The sequence below is a fragment of the Arabidopsis thaliana genome, chromosome 5 (genome assembly GCF_000001735.4).
Source record: "Arabidopsis thaliana chromosome 5, partial sequence".
Lineage (NCBI taxonomy): Eukaryota > Viridiplantae > Streptophyta > Magnoliopsida > Brassicales > Brassicaceae > Arabidopsis > Arabidopsis thaliana.
The window spans coordinates 10,114,843-10,127,846 of NC_003076.8; the positions used below are offsets into that span (position 1 = coordinate 10,114,843).

Here is a 13,004-nt window from a genome sequence, read left to right on the forward strand (position 1 = left end):
TAGCGCTAAATTGTGAGAGCCAAAACTCGCACAAGAGAAATTGTACTAAGGGTTTCTTCAAAGAACGGATCTATGTGAGATTCTCAAAGAACAACAGAATTGTTGATTACCGCGGACGGTGTTCTTGGTTATATTATTGAAATAATGAGGATTCGATCGTACAAGTGTTTAGAAATATGGAAAATAAGTGTTTTGCCTTCAAAATCAGAGCGTTTTTGATAGCCTGAAATTGAGAGCGTTTTTGTGCGTGTCCCCTGTATTGTTCCCTTGAAGCACTTTATATAGGGTTTTCGTGAACCGCCCCTCGTGATATTCTTGGGAGATTCATTGTTATCTTAGAGGCGGTGGTGATTTATCTTTATCTTCTGTAGATTTTCGCGGGATCTTCTCCCTATCGATAATATCCTTAAAGATTTCCCAATATCATTTCCGGGGTTTTCGGAAATGGTATCTTGATCTTGCATCGGGTCTGAGTCTTTTCCTCGGGTTTAAGGTGCTTTGGCCTTGGTACGAAGTTTCTTCCGAGTCGGGTGCCTCTTGTCGGCCTGTAGCTAGACGGCTCGTTTCGCGCGAGCTAAATCGTTTACCCAAAGTGCTTCTGAGGTTCGCCTCGGGGTAGTTTCCTGAGAGCACCCGAGGCGTTCCTAAGGTCGGGTCGAAAGGTTACTTGCAGCGACCCCGAGGTGTTTTCAAGGCTGGCTCGGGATGTTTCTCCGATGCGATTTCCGAGATATTTGTCATCGGCCTGGAGTGTGCGTCCTGAAATGATACCCGAGCCGAAGTATCTGAAAGATTGGTTTCCGAGGCGTTCTCGGAAATTGCTTGGTTGGCTCGGTTCCTACGAGACCAAATCCGACCCCAACAATAGATACTCCTTCAATTTCATTATAATTGTATTTTAAGGTTTCTTCACACAGATTACAAAGGAAACACAAAAATCTCATTTAATTTATCTCTTTTCTATAAAAACATCATTAACATTACACCTATTTTAACTAATAAGAAAGTATGCTGTAAAGTATAATTGTCCAAAAATTATTAAATACATTTACTTTTTGCATAGATAAATGAAAACAATACTTATTTTACAAAAAAGAAAAAAAAAATAAACTACAAATATAATGAAAGAGAGGAAGTATAGTGCATAAGATCCTTGTACTTAATTAACTGACATTAGTTGACAACTCTATCTTCTTTGTCCACTAAGGAAGATGAATCAATCCTACATTTCCTTGTCCACTGCCCGTTTGCTCAGAAGGTATGGTCTCTTGCCCCTTTTAAAAATGGTCTTAACCTTGCTGGAATCCTTTCAGTGCTGGAAGGGATCTCCTCAGCCAACAAGTTTATTTGTCTCCCATCCATTGGAATTGGCGATGGTCCTCTCTTCTCAAGGCTATTTTGGACAATCTGGACCTCACACAACCAGCTCATCTTCAACAAAAGAAAAGTTAAAGAAGAGGAAGCATTTCATATAGCTATTGTTTGGGGAAAATAGTGGCAATCGGCCCAAATCTCCAGTTCCCACCTTAAAACAACCCATCAACCTTCCTCCCACCATATCCAAATTCTCGTTGAATGCAAATGATTCACATATGCTTCTTGGAAAGCTGACAAGTCTGTGCAATTTGGATGTTTCTGTCTAGGTTAAAATGAACAACTAATTTTTGATGGATCCGCCTCTGTAAAAGATACAGGCTCACCCCTGATTGTCGAAGCAATTGCAACTCTTACAGCCGTGGAAATTGCCATCACATCAGAAATCAAGTCCATCTCTTTCGCTTCTGACTCTCCTACCTTTGTCAAAGCAATTAACCAGAAGCTTTACGTCAAGGAGCTTCACTCGATTCTCCATGATATCCTATCTCTATTAATTTCTTTTCTGTATGTTCTTTCAATTTCATCTCTCGCAATCAAAACCATCGAGCATATGCTCTAACAAAGGAGGCTTAAAAGAAAACAAACTCAGTCGAGATCATTTGAAGTTCAATTTTTTTCATTTTTTAAAGGATAGTTAAGAGAAAACACAATCGTGATTTGCTATAACCAACTGTTTAAATTTTTAATTTTTAATAGAAATATTCATTATTCAGGTTTTAGAAAAAAATATATTAGTTAATATAATATATAAAATGCAATGGAGATAGAGATCTATGCTCTAGAATCTACTAATACTTGGTCAGTTATTAGCTTCCATTTTTATTATTTATAATTTAATTTCCATGCATATTTGTAGTCATGGCCACGGTTACAGTTATTACGGTTACGGTTTATTAACCACCGGTTATGGTTACAAATTTTCTTTAACCTTAACTTTAACCGCTGAATATACGGTTAGAACGGTTACGGTTAAATACAGTTACGGTTGTTTGATAATTATAATACAATTAATCTATGAAGCAAAATATTATATTTTCTTAAATAATTTTTTTTTAAAGAATAATTATATAAATTATTATTTTACAGCAAATAAATAACTACGAAATGATTAAGGTACTATTTGAGTGAAATAATTATGTAATTAGAAAAATGAAGTAACCAAAAAATTCATATTTATTAATTATAACAGTATTTATTAAGCTAACTAAAATAAGTAATAAAAAATAAACTTTAATCACTATCTTCTGATCTCGTTGATGATACATCACTATCAATATCTTCTAATTCTTCTTCATTCTCTTGAAAGAATTCTTTTTGTCTATATCCGGCTCTGGTCCAATCGTCAGATATGCTTGAGCTTCAAGAGAATCTGGACTCATTCTTGATCGAGTTTTATCTAGTATTTGACCTCCCATGCTAAAAGCTCGCTCGACGGAAACTGTAGAAACGGGTGAAGAAAAAACGTCTTTTGCGATCATGGTTAAATTGGATATTAAGATTGGTGACTCTTCCACCAATGAATGTTTTGAAAGTTATTACCTGCATCTGCATCACTAAACTCAAAATTAGTAGATAAATATTTTTCAAGTTTTGCATTATTATCTTGTGATGGTCATTGCGTTTTACGTCGCCGCATTCTTTCTGCAAGACTTAACGTAGAAGTTTATGACATATCATTTTGTAGAGATGATTCAGTTCCTTGTGGTACCAAATGCTCATATAATCTATAATATTCATCATACAAATTTTCTATGTCTTTTCTTGAGTTAAAAATAATGTTTGGAACATTAATACTATCAGACAAATGTAATAGATTATAATATGCGACGAAGTAATCATATAAACTATCAAATTTAGTTCGAAGATCAAAAACAGATGCAAGCAAATTAAGAGGTGGGATTTATCTATAGTATTTTAACCATTTATCTCTCATACTAGTTATGCATGATGACAAAACAATATTATTTTCATGTTCATTCATCACATCAGCAATATGAACACATTCATATAAAAGTAAATGACTAGTATGATAATAAACACTGGATAATAAAAACGTTGCATCACTAAAACATTTTAATAACTTTAAAAGTGCATTACAAGCATCCCAATGAGTGAGCCATAAAGTTAAAGAACTGTAATTTTATTAAATAAAACTACACAATAAATCTTTATAACCAATAGAATCAACAAGCATATCATATGTTGAATTCCAACGAGTAGGAACATCTCAAGAAAACCTTTTGGAGGATACATTATGCATTTACAAAACCGAAACCATTTTTTCATTAATTGTGGATGACCCCGTGAATAATTCAAAGCAGTTTTAATTGGTGAAATAAGATAATTTTGAGAAACCAATAAACCATCTTGAAAACATAAATTTAAGACGTGACAAATGCATCGAACATGAAAATATTTTCCTCCTAAAATAGGACTACAATTATTTATTAATTCATCAATGGAAGCAGTATTAGCGGATGCATTATCAAACGAAATAGAAAATATTTTGTTTGTTAAATTATATTCTTCTAACATTATTTTTATTAATTTAAAAATATTATCAGATGTATGTCTTTCATCAAAAACTCGAAAAGCAATAATTCTCTTTTGAATAATCCAATCACTATCAAGCCAATGAGAAGTAATTCCCATATAATGATGAATTTGCCACTGATCACTCCAAATATCAGAGCATATTGAAACATTATTAGGTAAACCAGAAAACAAACATTCTAAATCTTTTGGGAAAACTAAATCTAAAAGAGTTGTACAAATTTTTTTATCCATATGCACCTTAGAAAAATATTGTTATTTAGTTGAAAAAGTTGATTTTTTTATAGATAAAGTTTTGTCTAAATTTCTTAGAAAACGATTTCTAATGATCTACTTAGTTTAGAATTTCTATTCTAATATTTTGTACATATTCTACGATATTTAGACTATTTTTCTTTCTAAAATTTTTAGAAAATAGGATATTCAATATCTAAAAATTGTAGAACATGTATTCTAAAATTTCCTTCATGTTCTAAACTATGTGTGAAATTGTATTATAAAAATTTCTATAGTTTCTAAAAATAGTAGAAAACATTTTCTAAGAAATATTCACTTTTAAAATTTATATTCTAACCAAATTTAGAATTTTGGTTTCTAAACTATTTAAAATTCCTAGATATAGAAAGTGAATCTTTGAAAAAGGAAAGTAAATATTTATTAAATATTATATTTTAATAGTATATTTTCTGTTAAGATTACGATTTTTACTGGATTTAGAAAATAAATTCTAATTTTTTAGAATACAAAAATAAACGCCCAAAAATAAATTGTAAACAAACGATTGGTGCCCTATTATTGATCTCTTCTTCTTCACGTTCTTTCTTTCCCATCTCGTGTTCTGTTTTTCATTATGCATATCTATGTGAGGAGTGGTATGTGGAGATTGTATGATAACAAGGAGTGAAGATTTATTGTTGATGAAAAAGGAGTGGAGATTTATTGAAAACCTCTATTTCAAACAAAGGGTTTCAAAATAGGAAAATATATCAGAATTTTGTAAATATATTAGGACATACTCCCTCTGTTCCTTTTGTTTGATTTTTTAGAAAAAAAAATTGTTTCAGAAAAATTGATTTTTTAGGTTTTCAATGCAATAGTTATTAGTTATAATTGAGAAATTGTAAACTTCAATACAAATTATTGAATATAATTGGTTTAGAGTTATTGAAAATTGTAAATCACAAAGAACAATACATTTAAAAGCAACATTTAATATGTTTTCTTAATATTTGTGTTTTTTCTAAAAAATCAAACAAAAAGGAACAGAGGGAGTATATTTTTAATTTCTTTGTTAATTTAATTTTGAAAAATTAAGGGTAAATTGGGTTAGAAAATCTTAAGAAAACGTATTTGACTAATCTAAAAAGAAGAGGAATAGATGGACAATTTATTTTGTAGATATCCTTTAGATTTAGTTTCCCCAAATCTTTTTTTTGTTTTTCGATAAAGTGATGTACGAGTAAGAGTAGTTCGAAGAACTCTCTTAGCTTGAGCATTTAATTCTTTTAGCAATAATTATTAAAACCGAGTTTCTCACCAAAGCTAAATGAAAGGTGGTCAACAGCAACACATTTTGCTAATTCTTCTCGATTTTTTTTATCCGAATAATAAAAATTTGAAAGATTAGCAGAAACAGCATTTTGAGTTTCTCCATCATATTTTTCACGATGATTGTTAACCAAATGATATTTATATGATCCATATTTTGAACCTGATTTCCAAATGAAACTTTTATTGCAGTAATTACAACATGCTTTTATTTTTCAATCAATTTTTTCTTTTCGAAAGTGTACCTTGAAAATATCGGAAGCATTCAGACGTTACTTTCCTGAGCTTGTTCTTCGGTTGCCCTTTCTTGAGTACTGATGGCTGGTGTTGAGTTATGAACATCTTCTATGGGTGTACCGATGTTAGATCGAAATGAATCGGAAAACATTTTTAAACAAAATTAATAAAACTCAAAAATATGATGAAAAAGAAATCTCTTTAACGTTGGATGAAGCAAGAAGAATAATTTTTATTTTAGAAATTTTTAGCATATGGAACAATGAAAACAATATTTATAGAAAAACTGGTTACTATATTTATGGAAAAAGTCTTTGAATTTTTTTAAGTTAAACAAACATTGATGACTTGGTCGTAAACGGCTATATTCCACAACTTGGTCAAGCTCAAGTCTTTAACGATCTAATTCTACAGTTTTGCCACGTATGATTTGACTTGGTCATAAATTTTAAAGATTGAAATGAACTAACGGATTGCCACATAAATTTTAAAGATTGAAACTTTATTTTATTTCAATCAGGCTACATTCAAGTGCTCGTGCGTTTTGCCACATAAATTTTATTTTATTTTATTTTTATTTGATAACATCAAACTTAGCTCTCTCGTTTTCTCTTCCTAATCACATTTTTTCTCTTGTCAATCAAATTATCGGTTTTGAAAATACTTTACTACTTCTTTGGGTTATGAGAATTGAAGATTTCTTAAAATCATTTATCATTGTTAATAATGCAAAACTAATGACCAGCTTTTTAATAATAATGCAACTTGGTCAGCTTTCATATTTTTAAGGTTACGGTTAACCGTACAGTTAACCAACGGTTTTGATACGGTTACGGTTAATTAACGGTTACATTTAGTATATATTTTTAACCTTAAATAATATATTTTTACGGTTAACAGTTACAGTTATTAACCGTTTTATACGGTTACGGTTTAAAACGGTCGGTTACAGTTAGATCATTTTGGTCATGCTTACATATTTGATTACATGTGAAGGTCATATGTGAAGGTCAGAAGGTGGTGAGACTTTGGAGGCATGATCTTATGTCATATATGGTGATGTTCTAGAATATTTTCTTGGTGTCAAAAAATAATATATAACTTCAAATGGAATGGTGAAATCAATTACAAAATTTGATTTTTTCATTTTTTATTGTTAATAAATAACTCAAATGTTGTTCTACTATTAACATTTAAGTTAATTGTATTACAATTTAACTTGATAAAAGAATATTGACTTGAGGACAGTATTTTAAGTTAGTATTGACTATTGACAGTTACCATAAGACATGTTCAGTAGATATCCCTCGTTAACAATTCTAAATATGCAATCATGTTTAACAAAAACTGGATTGACTATAATGACAATGAAAATGCAATCTTTATTTTGAAAAACAATCATTGAGATGCCAAAGAATTAGAGAATAAAAGCTTAACCTCATAGGTGAAATAATGATATTACAAAAAAAAAAAATTGATTTATAATCTTAATTGGGGCACTAGGGTCCGCATTCGTGATTCAGTTCATTTAAAAATAGGATAGAGTTTTTTTTCCTAAGTCATCATTTAAAAATAATGCATTTATGTAATCCAAAATTAATGTACAAATATCTTAATTAATTTGAATGAATAAAGAATCCGTCTTCTTAATGGGTCATGGATTAGATTTTGATATGATTTAATTAAACACTTATATATATGATAACTAACATAATGATATATAATTTTCTTGACTTTATATGAGAAACATTGAAAAAAATAAGTAATGTGTATAAAAGCATTAATTGGTTTTCGGTTTTTGTTTTCTTGATATCTCATGGAGATTTAAATTTAGCATTTACAGAAATAACAAATCCAATCAAAATCTTTGCAGTAGTATTAACAAATAAAAATCTTCAAATCTTCTCATTAAAAAATAATTGCTGAGAATGCCATTTTTACACTACTCTTTTTCAATTTTACTCTTTCCCATTGCTATTTTCATTTTTGGAGGAATTTGTTTTTTTTGATGGAATTTTTTTTTGGCAGGAAAAATAAAGTTTTGCGTCAAAAATTTGACAGGAAAATTTCAGTTTCCAATTACATTTTCTTATTAGATGAGGGTAATTTGGTCATTCTGTTTAAGAGAAGGGGTATTTTTAAAAATAGACACCATAAAAGGGTATTGTTGTAAAAGGATAGTAAAAAAAAAAGTAGTTTTGCAAATTTCCTTAAATTAAATTAAATTTTCATAATTTGACAAGCTGTATTAAAAAATTTAGACAAGATTCAGAGTCATAATATAAATAAGAGAATAATGAATAAAAATCTGAATGAACATGAATTTAACATGCACTCAAAATAAAAAATTTGTACCCGGCTTAATTTATTTGTTGAACCATTTATTCGTACAGAAAATAATAAATTTTGAAACTTTCAAAATATTAAATATTTTAATCATTATGTATAACTCCAAATTTACAATACTAAAATACACATATACCACAAGTTAAATCGAAAATTCACTAATAATTTAAATCATATAATTTAACTACTTAACCCAAAAAACTGTAAATCTAACATCATTATTTGTAAAAATAAAAAGACTATTATGTACGTAAAATATAAGAAGGACGATTTATCTTTTTTATATTTATTTGATTCTTTAATATATATATATATATATATATATATATATTTCTATATCAATTTCAGTCAAGTATCTGATTAGTTTTAGTCTATTAAGATGCAACTATGAGAATTATATTGGGTCTTTAGGTGCGAAATGGTTCATTCAAACCAAAATAGGCAACAATATTATACCATTATATATATAATATACTACATTAAACAAATAAAATTTGTATTTATTTTAAATTACTATAAAATTATTATTTTCAAAACAAACTACATACATATTTTGAAACTATATTACAGATTACTACATAATATTATAGTTACTATTCGATCATGCATATGATTTAAGAATATATACCTCCAAAACTGAAATTACCAGATTTTGTTTTTTCAAACACGTTAAACATATATTGCATTGCATTAAGTTTACAATATGTCACCATCATTAATAAGCATGCACACTTACAAATTCAAATAACATAAATACATCAAATAACATAATAACATAAACACATTGTTGTTGGGAACAAATGTTTGGGCCGTATTGATTGTGGTTTTAGAAAGACTCCGCTCTCATTGATGATGAGCCGTGTGCTCTGATACATAATAAGCAAGCTGTGTAACCTTGAACAATGAAAAATGAAAAAAATTGGCTTCATTTTCTCTCTTGAACAATGAAAAACAAAATCTTTCTTTGCGAACCCATCAATGAGGGAGGGAATTGATCTCTCAAAAATCACTTAGGCGGCAAATATTAACTCTTTGTTAATGAACCAACTATACGACATTCGCGGATTGAGTCAACCAATATAAACTTTTACCTATATAAATAAATAATTTTGAAAAACCAAATGTATTTAACTATTCTCCATACTATTCTTGAATCATTCTTTTTAAATGGCAATTTACTCTGTCACAAATGTGACATGATCTTCCATCTTTATCATTCTTGTGAATAAGTAATCTTTTTATTGAAGAGAACATTGTGTGAATATAAATTGCATCCAGGTTATTTTTACTCTAGTATCACAGTAAATAGAGCATAACTAATTAAGAACATTGTATAGAGCATTGATAAGAACTGTTTCTACAAGCATTAATAAATTGCAAGCATTAATAAATGAAAACTACTTGCTAATATGTACTCAAGTTCTCTAACCAAATTGACCAACTATCTGGCACATGTTCACATTGTTGCTGACAACAAAAGTTTAGGCCATACGGATAATGGTTCTGTAAAGATTTTGTCCACCATAATGATACGCTCTGTGCTCTAATACATAAGAAGCAAGTTGTGTAATTATCAAAAATTAACATTGGCTTCCTCTTCTATCTTGAGAATGCAAAAACAATATTTTTTAAGTCTAGGCCCATCAATAAAGTAGGGAATTGATCTCTCGAGAATCGCTTGGACATCGAATATTATCTCATTAATGAAGCTACCATACAACATCCGCGGATTGAACCGGCCAATATAAACTTTTGGATGAATAAACTTAGAAAACCAAATAAAATAAAAAAATTATTAATATATTTAACTATTTTCGATACAATTTTTTGAACCATTCATTTTAATGGCAATGTTCTTCTATCCCAAATGACAACCATTCATGAATGGCATAGAATGTGATAACGCAAACAACGCCTCTTTGGTATTGGTTCTCAGCCCTTCTAAACTTGATTACTCGAACTCCCCTCCTAGCCATAATATTTTTAAAACAAATATTTGAAATAAGAAAATAAAAAAATTATTATTAAAACAAATAATATTACAAATACTTCAAATACAATACGATAGAAGCACACAACACAATTAATACTAAACACACATAACTTTATGAAATTGGTCTAAAGATGGATTTTGAAATTGATAATTATTTGGAGTTGGATAAGGAAAAAGATCATTGGTAGATAATTATTAGAAAATTTGAAAAATTTGAATTTTTTTGTGAATGATTATTATTAGAATCTGTTTCCCAAACTTAAAATTAAAAAACTACAAACACATCATCCTAGTCAGCATTTGTTAACGGAACAGTAGCACCGTCTAATTATTTGGGGCTTTCCACCGGATTTACATAGTTTGTATTGTAAATTCAAATTAAATCAAAGTTCATGTAGTTAAAAGCACATAAGAAAGTTTCGTGTATGAAAGCGATAAAGTAACTTAGTTCATGGTGGAATATGTAACACTCGCCCCGCCATATAGGCCAAGACGGCATGTTATTCATCTGATCTTGCCAAAACGTTTTTTTTAAACTTCACACACAAACGAAATATTGCACACAACTCCTCACGCTTACTAACCTGAGGAAAAAGGGAAAAAAAGGGGTGAGTAAAGAATACTCAGTGAGGAGAATCAACTCTGCCCACTGAAACATAAAACACTTTCCAAAGCTATACAACCATCATCATAACATATAAACTTAGACACACGCAATCAACTTAACATGCTTTAACTTCTAGTAACACATTCATAACAATCATCTTATATATATATATATATTAATATAAACATACACATCATTAGGTCCAGTCATCCTCATAAGTGATGACTAGAACCTCATAAGTGGAGGCTGGCCCTCGTGGCTCAGAACCTCATAACATGTTTTTGACCAGCTGTTAACCGGTCAGTCCATCACTGTCCACATCACTAGGGAGACCACGGCCAATAGCTCGATTCTCCCCAGTCTTACATACATCATACATACATAGATACTCATTATCATACTTAACATACATATACTTATAATATCATACATAACTTTACATTATCAAACATCATACTCAACAATCATCAAATCATATCATCACATAATCTTATCCTATGCAATCAGATCTAAGCCTACATATCATGCGTCAAGAAGCATAACAAAAGAAAATGATACCATGTTTCGCAAATACCACCTTCACCTTAGCCTAGTTGAAGATGACAACACACTTCTCCTTCTCTTTCCCCTTAGACAATCTTTATTGTAACCATATAATCATAAGCTCTAACTTGGTTCTCCATAAACCAGGACCTGAATCCATGAGTCATGAAAGCTCCTACAAAGCTTCAGCTCAAGCCGAGTTCATTTTCCCAATCAAACAATAAAAATCGTTAGGATTTTCTCTATATAAATCTGTCTCGAAAACATACGCATAAGTCAGGAACTAACCATTACAAATGCTATCCCACCGTTGAATATGTAGCCAGTAGTATCATGAATAATCCCACGAAGTTTCATCCCGATCAGATTTCACAATATCCCACGTTCTTCTGAAGATGATGCATCAGAACTGATATTTAGGTTTCTGCAACTTGAGATGATTCTGGACAAACTTCCAAGATCAATTCCGGATGGAGCTTAAATCTGATGGACAAGCTGTCAGCTACTATGAGTTCCTTGAATCAAGATCTTTCCATAGACATCTTAATCGTGATCTAATTCCTTCTGGTCCATCGGGAAAACGCATCATAAAACCAGTAGTCACACACTGTTCTTGATTTATACTTAACACAGATTTGGACAACTTCTGCAGTTACTTGCCCAGAAAGAAACACTCATAACTTCTCGAATATAAACCCGATTGAAACTCTGTCAGTTGCTATGGCTTCATACAACGTGATCTTTGCAGATATGTCTTATTTAGAAACTGATTCTCTCTGGTTTGACGGGAAACATCCTTGTATAACCTCAACTTGAAGCTACCATTCTCTCTTCATCTTCTTCCTTATATGCTTCTAGTTTTACCTAGCCCCCTTCTCTGATTTACTAGGATCTGCTTCATCTCACTTCTCCTTACTGTCACAACGAAATCTCCATCTCTTAATGCCTTTCCTTTGCAGTGGTGATGATCTCTTTTCCTCTGCCACGTATCGTCCTTCGTCTCCGCTTCCTCTCATCTTCCTCACGGTTATCCTTCATCTCTTCCCTTTCTCTTCTCCTCTTCAAGCGTTCCACAATGACTAACATACTCAACAACAACGGTAGTGGCTGACCTTTAATTAGGGTTAAGATTAAGACGACGCGGTGACGCTCGGTTTAGGAACGGTTGCATGAATCGCTTTGGTTTCCTTCACTTGTGAACTCTCTTCTCTCTCGGATATGGTAACGACCCCACTATAGAACTCATGTGTTGATGCTTTGGATTTGCTTTCTCAAGATTCTTATTTGGTTTCCGTTAGTGGCTCAGAGAAAAGGGAGATAGATTCACCTATATATATGTGCAACCAACAACACACGTAACAAAACCCTTTAACATTAGGGAGTTGCTTCACTTGGGTTTAAATGGGCTCCATGGGTTCCATGGGCTTTGCTTTTTGACAAAACGAATAGGGTGGGCTATTGATGTTGGGTTTGGAGTGTTACAGAATAAGTCGTTCTTTATCTTTTTGGTTTTAGTTAGGTGTTTCAACTCTTTCTTCTGCTAATCAAGGTTCAGTGTTAAGATAGTGAGAAAAAATACTCATAATGCAAGCATATAATGGAAGCCATAAGATCAGTGTAAACTTTTAAGTTTCATGTTTGATCTTATTGTGATTTATTATGAGTCTGCTATTAACAAGCTACTATTTTACTCCTTTCTCTTTAGTAATAAACAATGTTGTACTTCTTTAGTTTGTTTGGTTTGTAAATTTACTTGTTGTATGTTGTGTCTTCAACTCGGGTTCTTCAATGATGGACGAT

The 13,004-nt window shown here is 31.0% G+C and overlaps 2 long non-coding RNA genes and 3 pseudogenes across 5 annotated transcripts; 1 reads left to right on the forward strand and 4 right to left on the reverse strand.

The window, feature by feature from the left end:
- Positions 1 to 406: 406 nt before the first annotated feature.
- AT5G28140 lies at positions 407 to 1,770 on the reverse strand (annotated as a pseudogene; the record flags this gene model as incomplete). The annotated part of the gene is made up of 5 exons: positions 407 to 545; positions 668 to 838; positions 1,295 to 1,431; positions 1,526 to 1,639; positions 1,693 to 1,770.
- An 837-nt stretch (positions 1,771 to 2,607) lies between these two features.
- AT5G28141 lies at positions 2,608 to 4,086 on the reverse strand (annotated as a pseudogene; the record flags this gene model as incomplete). The annotated part of the gene is made up of 1 exon: positions 2,608 to 4,086.
- A 4,747-nt stretch (positions 4,087 to 8,833) lies between these two features.
- On the reverse strand, positions 8,834 to 9,727 carry AT5G28143 (annotated as a pseudogene). The gene has a single exon.
- A 2,427-nt stretch (positions 9,728 to 12,154) lies between these two features.
- On the forward strand, positions 12,155 to 12,662 carry AT5G04675. Its single transcript, NR_142776.1, has 2 exons — positions 12,155 to 12,426; positions 12,484 to 12,662. It is a non-coding gene; the product is annotated as an other RNA (long non-coding RNA).
- Positions 12,192 to 12,662, reverse strand: AT5G04685. The gene is made up of 2 exons (NR_142777.1): positions 12,317 to 12,662; positions 12,192 to 12,281 (listed from the first exon to the last, which is right to left on the reverse strand). It is a non-coding gene; the product is annotated as an other RNA (long non-coding RNA).
- Positions 12,663 to 13,004: the final 342 nt, after the last annotated feature.